Source organism: Thermobia domestica, chromosome 1 (assembly GCF_964235325.1).
Source record: "Thermobia domestica chromosome 1, izTheDome1.hap1.1, whole genome shotgun sequence".
In the NCBI taxonomy this organism is placed as follows: Eukaryota; Metazoa; Arthropoda; class Insecta; order Zygentoma; family Lepismatidae; genus Thermobia; species Thermobia domestica.
In genome coordinates this window covers 299,711,342-299,730,741 of record NC_137454.1, presented here as the reverse complement: position 1 = coordinate 299,730,741, position 19,400 = coordinate 299,711,342, and the positions used below count along the sequence as shown (strand labels likewise).

Genomic DNA, 19,400 nt, shown 5'->3' with positions numbered 1-19,400 from the left:
GAAAATATCACCGATAGCATTTTTATGTATTTTCATTATTTTGATCAGAAAACTTGTAACTTAAACAACCTTCCAGAAGCGCAGAACGTCGAAAAGGTATTTTATTTTCCCACAGTTTGGAGAATTTTGCATATTTATGGCAGAATGCAAAGCGTAAGTAGGGGAGAAAACGTTTCAGTACTGTATGGCATCTAGTCTTAGCACAAGAAAGAAAAAAAAAAGTTACGATTGTTCGTTCAGTAAAGGCGATATGCTTTCCAAAGGTAATGTTTGATGGGTAAGATCACATGGATGTTCATTCTTTGCTGGATACTTCTTATAGGAAGCCCACATTATTCCGGAAGAACAGTTTTACAATTAGGAGGCGAATCCTTCCAGTAGGACCCGTATAGTTCTATCATTAATATAAAATGTATGCAAACATTTCAAATCAAAAAAATATTTGTTTAAAATAATTAGCAATATAGGGTTGACCTATTTGAAATACGTTTTTTTTTTTTCAATTATCTTTTTGGACACTATTGCGCAAAAGTATGGATTGCAATCCCTGTGTTGAATTATGGTGTATTGTTCAAAACATGATTACATGCGTACAACCGTGCCAAAATGAGTGGAGCACTTAAGAATGAGTAAGACTATTATTGTCACTATGTACAAAGTACAAGCTTCATATTCCATGTATGATACAAGGTAAGTCCAAGTTAGAGCCACCACCCTGAATGCTATATATTCTGAAGTGAAAGAGGTATAATTATAAGATGTTTAGGTGGATGCGCGACATTTCTAGCGGTAAAATGTATTCTATAGGCCATTTTAGAGACAGCTATGTTGGATTTATCTAAAAATAATCTTAATTAAAAAAAAAAAGCCCAACTCATTTTATGCTAGCATTTCATGAGAAATTCATTAAAGAAGTGTTTCATTATTACTGTTTTTGTAACCATGCTGTTCGTAATTTCAGTCTCATTTAAAAACTCGTTGCTGAAAAGCAGCAGGGTATATATACTGAAAAACTGACTTCGCCTATTAATTTAGATTCAAATCTAGTCTTAAGATGATGCACATGGCCCTTGTTTCCATTTAAGAGCGTTTAAAACATAGGTTAAACTAATATTTCTACTTGCAAAATGGCCAACAGACTCACGTTATATCACCAGAAAGTTTTCCCGCACCCACTTAAGTATTATGCAGAGCGCGGTCACATTTTTTTACCACATTTACTTTTAATGTTGACTGGGAAATATTTCGATTACAAGCTATAGTAGCAAGTACTGTTAAGTGTTGTAATCTAGATATGTACCGGTATTAACTGAGTCAACTTGTATTTATCAATATAATAGGTACAGTTAGAAACAATATTAAGTATGAATTGGAGGTATAAGACGTGATAGCTCCATTCGATACTTAATATTATTTCTGACTATATATATACCCATGAAATTATTTGTACCTAAAAAAAATCACAGGTACATTGTACCTGCTAACTCTTGGGTACAATGTACCTGCTAAATTAGTACCTCTGAAATACTGGGTAGTGTATTTAGAGTGTATATATCATTGTTAGGACTAGTGTTGTAAACTTTCCGGAAATTTTGAACCGGCTGGTAAAAAAAACAGTTTTTTTTTTGTTTCTTTCCGGAAAAATTGGGAAAGTAACAAATATCTTTGTATTAGATTAGTTTTACTAGTAATGGAAGTTTTTTTTTTCGAACGCGTGAAAAATGTAAATTGAGAAATTTCAGTATTTTGAATATTTTTTTTTTTTTTAAAAAAAAGAAAAATGAAATGAAATCTTTGAGTTTTACGTCCCACGGTTATGCCGGTTAGCTAAAGGAGACGGTGATGATGAGTAATGAATGAAAATGGTGGAATGAAGAAAGTGGGAGGAAACGGGAGAACCCCGAGAAAACGGTGTTTGTCCACCACAAAGCACTTGGCGGGGGCTGCGATCGAACCCGGGACCCCAAGCACCAGAGATGAACGCTCTACCACTGAGCCACCGCGGTCCCTTAAGAAAAGAAGCATTCGAAAATAAAACTGTTGTAAATATTCTTGAAAATTAATAGTCTGCACTTATTTCCTTTACGTGCCTTTTAGATATCTTGAATGAAATTGAGTTCTTAAATGTGCTCTTTGATCTAGTGAAATTTTGTTAATTTTAATCAAATTACTTCTTAAAAGAAAGAGCAGTAGGCGAATTTCACTAATACTCATGCACTAAGATACATAATTACTATTATTTAATATTTAAATACAGACTTTAATATAAACTTTATGTACAAAATTTTGTATGTAAACAAATACCTGTTTTCTAATGCGACAAATTATCTACGTATATAAAATGAAAGTGACTATATTTGTAACTTAACAACTTTTGAACTACCAGATTGATCTCGATAAAAAAAAAAAAAAAAATCAATATAGATGAGGTTCAGGCCTGGGATGGATTTTACCATTTCAATTTGAAAGTGCAACTTGGAGGAAGGAAATGCGGACGTCCAGTGCTTATAAATCCGAAACGGCTGAGAACAAAAAGATGAAACAGAAACGGAAATAGGAAAATGTCATAAGGCGCATCACATAGTGTTGTTGTGGTGACCCCCAGGGCCCTCCTTCAAGGGGGCCAGGGGCCAACTTCAATTTTCAAATAGGAACACGTATTGAATCATACCTCATTCAATAGTACTTGAAAAACGAATCAACTTTTGTGGGAAACAATTTTCGATTAGGGCCACCGTTTTTAAATGGCCGCAAAAAGTGGGTCCTATATCAGATAAAATGTCCAGTGCTTATAAATCCGAAACGGCTGAGAATAAAAAGATGAAACAAAAACTGAGATAGGAAAATGTCATAGGGCACATCACATGGTGTTGTTGTGGATACCCCCAGGGCCCTCTTTCAAGGGGGCCCAGGGTCCAACTTTAAATTTTCAAATGGGAACACGTATTGAATCATACCTCATTCAATAGTACTTGAAAAACGAAACAACTTTTGTAGGAAACAATTTTCGATTTGGGCCACCGTTTTCAAAATGGCCGCAAAAAGTGGGTCCTGTATCAGATAAAACGTCCAGTGCTTATAGGGCTAAATCAGAAACGGCTGAGAATAGAGAGATGAAACAAAAACTGAGATAGAAATGATGATAAAGCATATCAAGTGGTGGTGGTGTTGTGACCCTCAGGAAACTCCGTGAAGGGGGCCCAGGTGCCAACTTCAAACTGATACAGGACTTTTTGCGGCTGTTTTGAAAATGGTGCCCCAAATCGAAAATTGTTTCCTACAAAAGTTATTTCGTATTTCAAGGACTATTGAATGAGGTATGATTCAATACATGTTCCTATTTGAAAATTTGAAGTTGGCCCCTGTGTCCCCTTGAAGGAGGGTCCTGGGGGTCACCACAACAACACTATGTAATGCACCCTATGACATTTTCCTTTCTCAGTTTTTGTTTCATCTTTTTATTTTCAGCCGTTTTCGATTTATAAGCACTGGACGTTTTATCTGAAACACCCTGTATATTGAAAATTACCGATCTTAGTATCGAAATCAGTTTTCTTAGCTGCTTAGATGAACAGTGACATTTCCGATGAAGCATAAATTCAAATTCAGCGCTGCAACTTGGGGGAAGAAGTGGGAGATACATAAAATGATTTAAATAAAAATGACCGATATTTGTGTCAAATCCATAGTTTTCGTGGTTGCTGAGATGAACAGTAACATTTCCGATGCTGTTTAAATAAAAATTCAGGCCGCAACTTAGGGAAGGGGAAGGGAAGATATATAAAAATGGCTGAAAATAGCCTATATCAGTGCCGAATCCATAGTTTTCGGGGACGCTGAGGTGAACAGTGACACTTTCGATGTCGTTTAAATCCAAATATATTTCCCCGCAAACTGGAGGAGGAGGGAGATTTATAAAAATGATGCAACATGATCGATTTAGTGTGAATCCATAGTTTTCAGGGCCCTGAGATGAACAGTGACATTTCCGATGCAGTTTAAATCCAAATTCAACGCCGAAACTTTAGAGACGGGCAAGGGGGTGATATATAAAAAAGACGGATATTAGTGTCGAATCCAAAGTTTTCGGGGTCTTTGAGATGAACAGTGACACTTCTAACGCCATTTAAATCCAAATTCAGTGCCGTGACTTGAGGGCGTGGGACATATACAAATGATCGAAAATGACCAATATTAGTATTGAATCCATAGTTTTTGGGGTTGTTGTGATGAACAGTAACACTTCCGATGCTGTTTAAATCCAAAGTCAGGCCCACAACTTGGGTAGGAAGAGATATACAAAAAGGACTGAAAATGGCCGATATTCGTGTCAAATCCATAATTTCTGAGGTCGCTGAGATGAGCCGTGACATTTCCGATGTTGTTTAAATCCAAACTTATCCACGCAACTTGGGGGCGGGGACATATATAAATATGATTGAAAATGACCGATATTAGTGTCGAATCCATAGTTTTTGGGGTAGCTGAAATGAATAGTAACACTTCCGATGCCGTTTAAATCCAAATTCATCCTCGTAACTTGGGGGTGGAGGAGAGGGGGAAATATATATACAGGGAATAGACAAAAAATATCTAGAAACACTTCATACAGGACACGTAAGTTTGGCCCTCCACTTACAACACGTGTTGCGGTTGCCGATCGATTTTTTGTTTTCAATGTGTCATGTGGACCTTCCTCTTCCGTCAACAGTAACCAGTTCACCTTTGAGTGTCGTGGTGTGAAAGTGGTACGGTAAAATGGGCGACCTGACAGACTTCCCAAAGAGGCATGATCGTTGGTGCCCGTCTGGTTGGAGCTTCAGCGGCAACAGTGGCGAACATTGTGGGGGTATCGAAAGGCACTGTGTCTAATGTCACGAGAACATACACAATTCATGGGCAAACGACGTCTGCAAAGCACAACAGTGGTCGAAAGACAATCCTGTCAGATAGAGACTAGAGGGCATTAAAACGGATTGTAGCAGCTAAAAAGAAGACTACTGCAATGAAAATTACGTCTGAACTTAACTCCGGCGTACAGAACTCGGTTTCATCGAAAACAGTGCGACGGGAACTTCATAAAATGAAAATTCATGGCAGGACCGCTATCGCCAAACCCCCTGGTTACAGCAGTAAATGCAAAGAGGCGTATCCAGTGGTGCAAGGACCACAAGGCGTGGACTCATGAGCAGTGGAAACACGTAATGTGGCCCGATGAATCGATCGTCACCTTGTTTCCAACAACCGGTCGTGTTTATGTATGGAAAACACAGTCACAAGCCTATGATTCCGATTGTCTGCTCCCAACTGTAAAGCATGAGGGTGGTTCTATTACAGATGGGCAGTGATATCGTGGTTTTCTGCAGGTCTCATCATAGTCCTGCATGGAATGATGAATACTAAGGCGTATGAGGCCATTTTTGGGGACCAGGTTCTACCCATGGCCCAAATATTGTTCCCTGATTGTGATGGCATCTACCAAGATGATTTGGCACCATTATCATGCTGCAAAAACGGTGAAATCATGGTTTGAGAAGCATTACCAGGAGCTATCACACCTCCCCTCAGTCCCACAATCACCAGATCTGAACATCATTGAGCAATTGTAGTCTGAGTTAGAAAGGCGTGTTCGGTCTCATTACTCTCCATCAACATCCCTTAAGGAACTGAAGCATGTTTTGGAGGGACATTGGTACAAAATTCCACACGCAACGATTCAGGAGCTGTATACGTCCATTCCACGTCGGATCCAAGCTGTTTTGGACGCAAAAGGATGCCCCACACCATACTAGGTATGATTTTCACACTTTTGCAAAGTTTTAGATTTTTTGTCCAAACCATATATATATATATATATATATATATATATATATATATATATATATATTGTGTCCGGTGAGGAAATGCAAATATTTTGGGAGGTCATTCTAAGCCAAAATGCCTATATGAACATAGGGTCTAATACCCTTCGTTTCGGAGATAGGGGTGAAAGTAAGTTTTTGCCGCTTGCACTTCTCAAGTTGTGTGTGAAAACTTTGTGAAAGCTTATAGAACACCCTGTGGTTGGTTTTACATTAAGTATTATATCTCGTTTTAAAGCTACTGAAACAGGCTTTCAGACGGTATACAGTTTGTCCACGTACTGCATACAAGAGAGAAATAATGGAGGGAACATTTTCGAATTGTGCTATAAAATTCCCTTTTTCAAACAATTTTTCGCCATTCTTGGGTGGAAACGCTGGGAATAGAGTAGCAGGATCTAATTGGGGGAAAACGATGCTGTATACCACAAACCCAGGTGAAATGTCAATGTAGTGTCTTCATTAGAAAGCAGAGAAAAATGCTTACGAAAGAATTTAATCGTAAAAGAAAGATTTCTACTGGAACCAAACAATTGTGTTGATTGAACACTTATACAGTAATTATGTCCCTTATTGGAATGTTATTGGTATTACTGTATTATTCGAAGAATTGTGGGGCCTTACAAGAGTCAATATACAATCACGTGGATTAATACCATTGTAATACTTATGAGTTTAATAATCGTCGAAAAGTACATTAATTAGAGCACAATAGGAATGTAGTTGAATACAATGGCAGCACGAGGGCAGACCCAGACGTAACACTACTAGCGTTCATCTTCAACATTATTATTTGGAGAATGCAGTACATTTTCAAAGATATCACCTTCCTCCTGAATGCAATTTGCAGTGCGCCTCAGGACATGCATTGTTGCCCGATGGATGTCTGCTCGTCGCTCTTTGACGGTATTGAATGCCTGTTGAATATTCTGGAGCAAGTCTTCTCGTGAGTTGGCCCTCCGTCTGTACACAATGTCCTTCAACCACCCCTACAAGCAAAAATCCAAAGGTGTAAGATCCGGGGAGCGGGGTGGCCAGTGAATCAGCGACCTGCGTCCTTCGCGACCTATCCAACGATTAGGAAACTTGGAGTCAAGATAGTGACATACACGTCCTGTGGCATGGGAGGGAGCCCCGTCGTGCTGGAAGTACATAGACACCCAATTTTCTAAATTCACATCTTCCAGCACTACCGGCAATTCGTGGCGCAGGAAATGCAAATAATAGTCACCAGTCAAACGCTGGGGCAACACAAAGGGACCGATTATCTGATCACAAAGAATCCCCGCCCAAACGTTGACAGAAAATCGTTCCTGATATTGTCTAACAGTGATTGCTCTCGGATTTTCGTAACTCCAACGATGCCAGTTGCGGGTGTTGTTTATCCCATTCCTTGTGAAAGTGGCCTCATCAGTGAACAAAATGAATGGCAAAACATTCGGATGCTCCTGTACCCATTGAGAAAACGCAACACGTAGTTCCCTGTCTCCTGGATGGAGATGTTGCACTCTTTGAATGTGGAACGGATACAGCCCGTCTCCTCGAAGCACATCATGTACATACGTACGTGGAAGTTGATGTTGATTTGATTGATTGATTTTGAGTTTTACGTCCCGTTCAGCAGCGAGGCTATATGAGACGTGGACCTACTGATTAAGGTGGAATCCGAACCACATGAGCTCCCGCCGGGAATCGAACCCGGGTCTCCCGCGCAAAGTTGATGTTGAGTAGCAAGTCTCCTAACGCTGGTTGTTGGACGTTGCATTGCAGCCTCAATAACGTTGTCTTCTTGCTCAGGCCTGTATTTTGAAGGTCGTTCCGCGGGAAGCTCACCAGTTTCATGCAGTTTAGTATACACGTTTGTTAAGACGCGTGCATTAGGGACTCTGCGGCCTGGAAATCTACGCTGGTATTCATCCACAGCACCCTTGGCATTACCATTACAAAACCCGTAGACATACATCATATCTGCATATTCCGCGTGTGTGTATTGGAACGGCATTCTAGTACTACACCATCTTCACAGTCACCACACCAACTTCGTTCACAGTCTACAAACACGCACTGCACTACACTTACTAACGGTCTCGACACTCCAGCTATCACATGAATTCACGACACAAAATAGCAAAGGGAACTTTCAAGCTGGTGATTTTTTTTAATGCTAGCTTGAAAGCTAGCTACCTCTAAGAGGGGTACGCCCTCTTTCAGGAATGGGAAGTTGTAGGAAATATTGGTTGCAGGGATGATTTGTGGATGGTCTAAGGGAGGCTAGAGTACTGGGTGATAGTTTTCATTATATACATTTATTTATTTATTAAATCAAAAAACATGGACATTATGATCTTTGCGATCATAATCATTATGATATCGGTATTGAAAGGAACTTGGGAACACAGACATATTACAAACACATTACAAATATTATAGTACGGTACAAAGAGTATACTACAATGTAAGCAGGGTAGAAAAATATTTACGAAACAAATTTGAAAGATACATGGTAATGGAAAAAAAAAAAGAGTGAATTAAAGTGAGAAGAGAACAAAAGGCGTTAAGATTCTAAGGAAAATATGAGCATGATAGATGGGATGAGGTGCAGACACGTCACAACACTAGGAAGATGTTAAGTAAACGAATGCAGTTAACTTCTGGCTAGGGGCGACTCTAGGTTGATGTAGACATGGGGAAGCCCTGTTAGTAACAGAGGAAATCACTGTGCGATATAAGATGGAAATATATGAGGTAGATGAGCAGGAATGAAAAAGTCCTCTATGAGCGCATGAGCTGGATGATTGGGAGGTAATGTGTAATAATATAGCGTGAAGAGTAAATGTAGAGGTGTATAAGTATAGCGTGCTCGGTAGGGATGGAGTGTAAGATAGATAATGAATGATATCAAAAAGAAGTGGCTGGTGATGAGTGAAGCGGTCGGTAATGAACTTGCAGCGTAAGGCTTCTAGGTGATATTTGAGAATAGGAAATGAAATACGAGAATAGAGGTCTTGTGTAGGACTAGGCAATGAGATGCGAAAGGCAGTTCTAAAGGCATGACGTTCGAGAATTGCAAGTTTTTCGTAATATGAGGTTGGTGCAGAGATCCAGGCGGGAAAACCATATGTCAGTACTGGCCTAAGAAAGACTTTGTAAGTGTTAAGAACAAGATTCGAAGAGAGACCCCATGTGGTACCTGTTAAACGCTTCAGAAGATTAAGTCTGTTATCTACTTTTGCCTTGACTGAATTGAGATATGGTGTCCAGGTGAGGTGGTGGTCGAATGTGATGCCTAGATAGGTAACTGTTTTGGTAGTATGTAACGGTACGTCATTGACTTGTAAGGATAGCTTGGAAGGATTCCGATGGACCTTCGTACGTTTTCGGGGTGGAATGAAAACGATGGCTTGTGTCTTGGCGGCATTGATGGTCAGTTGCCAAGTGTGGCACCAGTGCGTGAAACGATTAATTGCTTCCTGAAGAGTAAGATTGATTTGTGCTATTGTGCGACAGAGGGCAAGAAATGCAGTATCATCGGCATATTGGAATAAAGAGACGTCCGGAGGTAGTTCAGGAAAGTCGGCAACGAAAAGCAGGTAGAGGAGTGGTGATAATGCTGAACCCTGTGGAACGCCTGATAACAAGAAGATCGGGTGTGACAGCTGATCGTTAATGGCAACGTAGGCAAGACGGCAGGTAAGGAAATGAAAGATAAGCCGGATATATGCAACAGGAAGTCGTAATTTGATAAGTTTATAGATGAGGCCTAGGTGCCAAACTTTATCAAACGCCTTTTCAAGGTCGAAGAGAACAAGACAAGATGGCTGAATAGAGTTGTAATGATTGGTGACAAGTGACGTAAGACGAAGGAGTTGGTCGTTTATTGAATATGAGGGCCGAAAGCCAGCTTGATGTGTTGGAATGATATGATGATCGTTTAAGTATGGGTGTAATCTTTTAACCAGTTGCGGTACGCAACTTATAATAGAAGGTATGCCAAAACATTTCCAGGAACTTGGGCCGAACCGTGGCAACGTATCTGTTGCGTGTACGTGATACAATACGTGATACAATCAGAATGTTTGCGTGCACTGGAAATAATTATTTACCGCCTTCGACAACTGTACTGCACTGAATGCTCTGGTCTCGACAACTGTACGAGTACTTCACTTCACGTGGACTTTGCTGCTGCCATCTGTTGTTCACGCGATTATAACATTGTTCTTGGATAGAAATGTAGAGTTGTCGATGTTAGAGAACAGAATTGTATTCCCACTTTTGCTTAAATACGCGTTTATTAACATTCGTAATCACTATAAGCTATAGCAAATTCGAATCTTGTAATAGAGTGATTAGTAAGAAATGTCCTCCGCTTTCTAATGAAGACACTACATTGACATTTCACCTGGGTTTGTGGTATACAGCATCGTTTCCCCCCAATTAGATCCTACTACTATATTGCCAGTGTTTCCACCCAAGAATGGCGAAAAATTGTTTGAAAAAGGGAATTTTATAGCACAATTCAAAAATGTTTCCTCCATTATTTCCCTCTTGTATGCAGTACGTGGACAAACTGTATACCGTCTGAAAGCCTGTTTCAGTAGCTTTAAAACGATATATAATACTTAATGTAAAACCAACCACAGGGTGTTCTATAAGCTTTCACAAAGCTTTCACACACAACTTGAGAAGTGCAAGCGGCAAAAACTTACTTTCACCCCTATCTCCGAAACGAAGGGTATTAGACCCTATGTTTATATAGGCATTTTGGCTTAGAATGATCTCCCCTATCCCCTCCCAAAATCTTTGCATTTCCTCACCGGACACCCTGTATATATAAATGATCAAAAATGACTGATATTGGTGTCGAATCCATGGGTTTTGGGGTCCTGAGATGAACATTAACTCTTCTGATGCTGTTTAAGTCTAAATTCAGCGCTGCAACTTGGGGGAAGGAGAAGGGGTGGATATATAAAAAATGATCAAAATGGCCGATATTAGTGTCGAATCCATAGTTTTCGGGGTGGCTGAGATGAACAGTGACACTTCCGATGGCGTTTAAATCCAAATTCAGCCCCCACTAGTTACTCCTAAAGGGGGAAAATGACATGTAAAAGTAAGTTAATTGAAAATGACTGATACTAGTGTCGAATTCATAGTTTTTAGAGTCCTAAGTTCATTTGGTGACAGTCTTGGTGTCTCTTATACCCAAAATGAAACATATTCTCCCCGTACGAAGAACGGATATTCTGTTAGTCTTTAGGAGGTCTAATAATAAAAGAACGGAAATTTCACATGTTAAATTCTTTACTATATTTATCGCTGCTCAAATTTACGCACTTGTGTAATATATGTGTGTATATGTAAATAAGATAATCTCTCCTTTTAAGTTGTTCGAAAAATATAATTACAAATAATAAAGAGAAATCAGAAATTTTATCAGAAATCAGAAAACTAAAAAGTAAAATTAGAAGTTGTTGCCTTAAGTATTTTTCCTGTTAGCGAAATACGTTGTATACATATATGCTGCAGACACGTTACAGCAAATAAGATTAGTACCAGGCGAAGAAATAGTTTTTAATTATATTTTCCGGGTTTTGCCAATATTTCCGAACAAAAGATTTTTCTCTAATGGGTTCAAAATATCCGGAAATTTTACACTGCATAAGGAAAATACGTATCTCCATAAAATATATATTTGATTGTAACATACCGGTATTAACTAAAATTATTCTGGCCCTGTTATTTTAACACTTCCCTGCCATAAAACGGTAACTTTATAAGATTACTTAAGATAATTTAAATTACGTATATATTAATTAATCTAACTAGGATTATATTTTAGGATCTTTTGTAGCAATAACTCGGTGCTAACTTTAAAGAAGTGGTACAAATATATTTGTTGCCACAAAATTTCCCTATTCTAATACAAGAAACGTAACTACTCAATGATCTTAACTACAAACTAGTAAATTTAAAATAGTTTTCATTTTAAAAGCATAATGTAGTAAAATATACGAAAATTTCAATTTTTCCCAGTTTTTCCGGTTTTTTTCCAAGCTCGGAAATAAAAACTGCAAAAAACTGTTTTTTACCCAAAATTTCCGTTTTTCTTTAGGCCTTTACAACACTAGTTAGGACTAAGTGTCACCACTGTTAAGACTATGTACGTCGTTGTTACAACTGTGTGTATTTTTCTTAAGACTATGTGTCACTGTTATTACCACATGAATGCCTTGGTTAGAATTGTGTGTGGCTGTGATATGAGCCACTGTTAGAAATGTGAGTCATTGTTAAAATTGTATATGCCACTGTTAGAATTATGTATATCACTGTCAGAAATGTGTATATTATCGTTTGGACCGTGTATGGCATTGTTAAGATTGTGTGTGTGTTTGTTAGACTATATGTGCCACCAGGGCCGTACAGCAACCCAAGAGCCCACCGGAAGGTACTTTCTAGGTGGCCCCTGCACATGTATGTGCTGGCCCCTCTCCCAACATGTGCGTACTGGGTACTAGCAGTACACACACCTCAAAGCAAATGTATAGTATACTAGCAGCGTTCACCCCGCTTCGCTGGGGTCACCCCGGAACGCAATAAACTTTGTTACTTAGATAATTTTTACTTTTTCGCTTTCAAGTGATATGATAAAAACCATAGAAGATTGCAGTAAATGTTAACATTATATCGCCTGTCATTTATGTTAACCCGCCGAGTGACACGGTCATGTGGGTTGCATATAAATACGGTTAGATTTAGCTATGATGAGCTAACAAAGGATTTCTACGTTATGGACACTTGAATGGTCAATTATCTCAAGACACTGGTAATTGAAAATTAAAGTGATATGATAAAAACCATCTAGGGTCCAAATCTTAATAACCCCCAAAAATGAAAGAAATTGGTTCAGCCGTATTAGCGTGATGAGCTAACAAAGGATTTGTACGTTCTCTTTTATATATATAGATAGTACTTATGTCACAAAGCCAAGACTACGGACCCACAAATGACTTATTTCACACTGAACCACACAGTCCTTAGGAAAACCCTACGTAGGTAGATCATTTTAAAGTAAGGTATGAATTAATTAATTTTATGTATTTATTTTAAGCATTTTTGGCGGAACGGAAAGAAAGCTGACAAATTTGCATCTGCACATGATCCTTGACACCGTGTTTTAGAATAATCCCTTTAAAAAGCTATATGCCTGCAACATAGTGATTGCTTCTGTGATTTTCCTGTGAAGATATATTTTCCTCTTTTATTAGAAAAAGGAAAAAAAAATGAGTATTTTCATTTTTTGCTCCAGGACTCCGTGACCAAGAGGGCCCCAAAAATTTTAAAGATTACTGAAAACATTTTATACCATAAAAGTTAAAAAAAAAAAAAACCGACATGAGTCTCCTATATAATTTATGGGCTCTTTTGAATATATATGTTGAGACGGGCCTACTGTAAAAGTTTTTGATGGGCCCCTTGTATTTTTCCGCTTCAGAGCCCCTAATAGTCTTAATCTGGCCCTATATATTTTCTTTATGAAAAATGACGGTCTTATAAAATGTAAATTATTATTTGGTTTCAAGTTACGGCAACATTTGAGATTACAATTTAGCTGAATACTTCAATATTAGCAGCGGGAGCTCATGTGGTTCGGATTCCACGTTAATCAGTAGGTCCACGTCTCATATAGCCTCGCCGCTGAACGTGACGTAAAACTCAAAATCAATCAATCAATCAATCAATATTAGCAAAATTACAAAGAGTGAGAAATCAGGAATCTTTCAAGGGTTGAATCACGAAGGCTGTTTTCGTAACATCGTGGACTAGCAATGCTGGTCTGGGATTAGCTCACTATATTGCCGGTACTCGACATGTTATCGTCCTCCGTTCCGTTATATACTCCCCTACGCGAGGCCTTTTGTGACAGAGCCTATAGGTCTACCGCTACTTACAATAAAAGGCGGAGGGCTCACTAAAAAATTCACCATCCAGGGGCCGCCTGGAAATCCCGGTTTCCCGCCTGGCCAGTACGGCCCTGTGTGCCACCGTTATATGTGTCATAGAATTATGCGTGTCACTGTCAAGAGTGTGAGTATTTATGTTAGGACTAAGTGTGTCGCAGTTACATAATTATATGCGTTAGAGTTGTGCTAAAACTTTATTTCGAAAAAACTATTTTGAGGAATACGGTAATAGTATACAACAGCTCCTCATCGTGTTCCGTACTCGAGGATAGTTCCAGGGACGGCGCCAGAAACGTTTGATGGGGTGGGCGGAAAGAGGCGGACCTAGTTGCTGGGTGGACGGACAGTGAAAATAAGAACTGGGCAATGTAGACATTTTTTGGACAATAATTAAGTTTCAATTTTCATACTCTTTAGTTAGCTAAGGCTCGGGCCGAAATAGGGGAAGACCAAGGATGTGGAAAACAGCTGTCTTGGCCTTATAGAAGGTACAATCCCGGCATTCTGGTGGAACTGAAGAAATGCAGGATTTAGGATGGGCTGCGGGAATTCGTGGCTATATGCTTGACCTAAAGAATTCCGCGTGGGTCATTCCATGTCGAATCACCTAATTTTAAAACATCACCGTGCTTCAATGTCTTAGATTCTCTTCAATTTTTTTCATACATTAATACCAATGAAATTACGCTAAATTATTTTTTTCCGATCTTTTGGATGAAAAATGGGCCGGGTAGAAATTTTTGAAAAATGTGAATTTTGCTTCAATTTCACTTTACTGTATCAGCATCATGGAACTAAAATTATCATAACTTCCTTATTTTTGAAGTTATTGGGCTCATCCAGGTGTCAAATGAAAGCTTAATTTTTGTTCTTTCAGCATATCTTAAGTAATCTTGCAGAAAATTACGCTGCCAAACATTAATGGACATACAAAACTTTTTTTTTTTTTTTTTTTTTTTTTTTTTACAAATTGTGCCGCTGCTTAAAAGTTACAACTATGAAACTTTTAAAACTTTTTTTTTGTATATTCATCTTACCACGTAGATGGTATAGTTTAAAAAATAAAGAGGGTGTTTTTGTATTTTTGTAATTATTATTATTTGTGTTTTAAATATACAGAAATATACAGATTTACTGTTTTTAACAGATTATGTCTTTTCTCTGAAGTAGTGATGGCCAATTCCGGAATTTTTACTTTCCGGATTCCGGAAAGTAAAATCGGAAAAATTTCAGAATTCGGAAAATTTTTAATTCGGAACAATTCCGGAAAGTAAAATTTCCGATTTCGGAAAATTTTAACTATCCCTACTCTGAAGTGACAAATGTCACACTTTAAAACTTTTTCGAATAATCATCTTAGTAAATATTATGTCTACTCAAAAATAGAACTGGTGTAATGTGTAGTTTTGGTATTACCATAATATTATATTTTTGAACTTTAACTATGACTGTCTTTTTTTTTCAATTTTACCATTGCTTATAACTATCAAACTTTTATAACTTTCTATAGGATTAGTCTGCATTTACTTGGTATGATTAAATAACAAAAAGGGAGGCCTTTTTGTAATAATTTTGTGGTTTTGTGAATGGAAAATATAAGCCTAGCAATGTAAGGGGTTGAGTGACTATTATTACAAATCCTATCAACTAAAATAAGAAATAATAGACTAAGGTACATAGATGAAAACAATAAACATACATACCGGTAATACTTCTTAGAATTGCATAGATTTACATACAAAATGTTGTGTCCTATATTTCACAGCTCATTCTTTTAATTACTGATATGATGTCTTCTTTTAATTTTGCTTTCAGTTGCGTAAGTCCGGGCTGATTGGCTTGTAAGAGTTGGAACAGGAACTTCCCAGATAATATTTTCAAAAGGTACCCAACAAAAGTCTTCATTTTCTGGCCAGTAGAATATAGAAGGCCAAGAGCGATTCATGAATTGCACTCTGACGTACAAAAATAATAATTACAAAAATACCAAAAGCACCCTTTTTATTTTTTAACCATATCATGTATGTGCTCAGATGATTCTATTAAAAAAAGTTTCAAAAATTTCATAGTTGTAACTTACGAGCAATGGCACAATTTGTAACAAAACTTAAAACTGTATATTTCCGTACATAAAAAATAATAATTACAAAAATACAAAAAAACACCCTCTTTATTTTTTAACCATATCATCTACGTGGTAAGATGAATGTACAAAAAGGTTTCAAAAGTCTCATATTTGTAACTTTTGAGCAACGGCACAATTTGTAAAAACCCTAAAATTTGTTTTGTATGCCCATTAATGTTTGACAGTGTAACCTTTTGCAAGGTTACTTAAGATCTGCTGAAAGAGCAAGAATTAAGCTTTCATTTAACACCTGGATGAGCCCAATAACTTCAAGAATAAGAAAGTTATGGTAATTTTGTTCCATGATGCTGAGTGCTGTAAAGTGAAATTGAAGCAAAATTCACATTTTTCAAAAATTTCTACCCGGCCCATTTCTCATCCAAAAAATCGGGGAAAAAATAGCATAATTTCATTGGTATTTATGTATGAAAAAAATTGAAGAGATTCTGAGACATTGAAGCACGGTCATGTTTTAAAATTAGGTGATTTGACATGGAATGACCTGTAGCAGACACACTACCTCTACTTCAAGTTTTTTTTTTTTTTTTTTTTTTTTTTTTTAAACAATAATAACGGCGTGTACTGTGTAGTCGATGAAGTTCCAGACAGCTTTACCTCCTCTCCCTCCAAGAATGCTCATGAATGCATAGAAATAAAAGAAGGTTCAAACAACACAGACTAACAGATAATCCTTTACCTTTCGTTAATAACATAAAATACACAATAAGTAGGTAAAGTAAAACAAGGATAAAATAGCTACTGTAAACATTTTTATCTTTGAAGGATTTATTACAAAAAAGCAAGAGACAAAAAATATAAATCATTTATATTTTCTCTCGTATATTCTGAATTTGTGAACATTAGATTTTTTTTCATGATCTCTATAGGCAACAGCAAAAACCTGTTACTAAAAGAATAGGGAAATTCGACAGGATGATTGTTTAATCATACCTTACACTGAAATCTTTGAAACTGAAACTCGAGTTGAAAAAAAAAAATAAAACAATTATAAATTGGATAAAGAGGTAAATAGCAATTAACAAAACTTCATTATGATCCACAGAAACAACAATGTATTTTAAACTATGAATGGCTGATCATATGGTACGAACAAGCTTACAATAAACTTTTATATCTGAACTTTAATGAAGTGCAATGCATAAATTTTTATGTCCAGCATCGAATGCGCTTACCACATCCTGCTACAGCGATATTCATTACAAGTTTTCTTTCTACTCAAAGGAAACAAAGATCGCTTAGGCGACCGTTGGCCATTCGATTTCTTAGATTTGTTTTAACCCGTCTAAGACACGAGGAAAAACGTTAACATAGTGAATAGATACAGGAATGGTGGTAGCAATTACGGCTAATTTGTGAATTTCATGAAAAGCAATTTTGAAACGATCCATCACTTCAGTAAACTGAGAAACGGAGGTAATTTTGCATTGCTTTTCCTCCTCGTAATGTTTCAAAACTTTCAGGAGAAGTGTCATTTCCACCTCTACACTATCGACATCACATCCATAATGACGTACATGTGGTTCAATTTTCTCAAATGAGAGGAAGTGTTCACTTTTAGGGTGAAGACTGCTTATCCCACTTAAAATCATTGTTCATTGCAGAGTTAAACAGAGTCCTAGAACCTATTACATTACAATAAATAGTAATACCAATTGCTTTGGAAGTACAGGATGTCACCTTCATTATTCTACTTCTGTTGAGGTGGGCGGATGGGTGGGCAAGGACATTCATCGGGTGGGCGGTCGCCCACCCTTAATGCCATCCCTGGATAGTTCTTACTCTTGCACCACGTACAGAAATGGTGGTATGTCATGTACAAGTTTCAGTCGATAAGTAAATGAAAGTCGCTTTGTTACCCCATTTTCAAGTTCCTAGGTCCTCAATGAATAATCCATAAAAGACTGAACTTCGTGAGTCCTCGGGAAATGATGAGGACCTGTTGTATACTATATCCAGGAATACTAGGAATCAATGGGACTTCAACTAGCATACCTCTCCAAAAAAGAAATTAATTTCAATTTCAATGCATACTTCTAAGTAATTCTTTCGATTTTCTTCTCACTCAGAATATAAAATTTATTCTTCGTTTCTATGGTGAGTTAGAAATATTCAATAAGATATTGTAATAGACTTGAAACATTATGGTATTGGTTCCTCGTAATCGTAAAAAACAAATTACTCTTTTTATTTTGTAAAAAAAAAAATCATTATACTTGAAATACTTTCAGCTACTATCAGTATGGTTCAAAACTGTATGTGCTGCCATCTCTGTGTCGTAAAAGAGGTTATATTCGATAGATTTAAGAGAAATTAGATGTAAACAGTTCCACTTCGAGCTCTTCTATAGGTATATTGGCATTTCAATCAAAAAAATTGGGCCCTATGCAGAGTCGTTTTCACGCGTGATTAGTGGCATACTAAAGAGTGCTACTAACATATGTTAAATACAGTAGTCATGCCTTTAGTGTGACGCAAACCGTACGTCAAAATGACTCTGCATAAGGCGGAAATTGTCTAAATAGTTAGTGTGGGATTGATATTGAGGAGTTTCAGATTCTCAGACTAAAGATGAAACATTTCAATACAATCTTCATTGTGTATTTGTTTCGCTGCTGAAATATCAGAATTATGTAGGCCTAGCTATTATGTCAGCACATCAAAAGTGAGTGGTATTAGATTATTCTCACTAGTTAGCATCAATGACTAATAAAAGTAGTATCTTGGTAAAATATCACACAAATGATATTAACGTATGGTTTGGAGAAAAACAGGGACATTTGGAGTTTTAAACAATTTTTTTTTAGGTGTTAGTTGATAAAGATGTCTGGAACTCTTATCAGGCCCGTATCCACGGGGGGAGGAGGGGCAAGAGGGGGCCGGGCCCCGCCTAAATTTTTCTTGGCCTCTCTAAAATTTTCATGGAAGGCTTGCAAAAAATCCCGATTAATTCTATGTGTAAACACTAAGAATAAAATGCAATATAAAAGAGATCATTCCAAGATTTTTTTTTTCATTTTAACTCTGATGAACACTTCTAAACATATTTTAAAGCAGTTAAAGTCAAGTTTATCAGTCTTCTCGAATCTCGATATGAAATGACAATACATATTGAAGCAAGTTTTTACGAAAAGAAGGAATATGTTCATAATACTTCATATGCCACAGTTGTAATAGCGATTTGGGAGGTAGGAGACGAAGTGTGAAGTGCTTGCTGCAAGCCAAATCAGAAAGAGGAGCAGAAACAAAGCGTTTATCTTTTGTCGATTGCAGTAACGGTGGTAGGTTAGTGTTATTCTATTGTGTAGTTGTAGTACATACATGCACAGGGATGAATTCAGGGGGTAGCCCGGGGGGAATGTCCCCCCGAAGAAAATTCATTCCCCCCCGGAGAAACTCAAAAAATTTCAGTCACAAAATGTAGAAATTACTTCA

At 37.4% G+C, this 19,400-nt stretch overlaps 1 protein-coding gene across 3 annotated transcripts in view; it reads right to left on the bottom strand.

The window, feature by feature from the left end:
* The window catches only part of LOC145661635 (caytaxin-like), a 209,535-nt gene that overhangs the window by 125,144 nt on the left and 64,991 nt on the right, over positions 1–19,400 (bottom strand). The gene's annotated exons all lie outside the window — the stretch shown is intronic.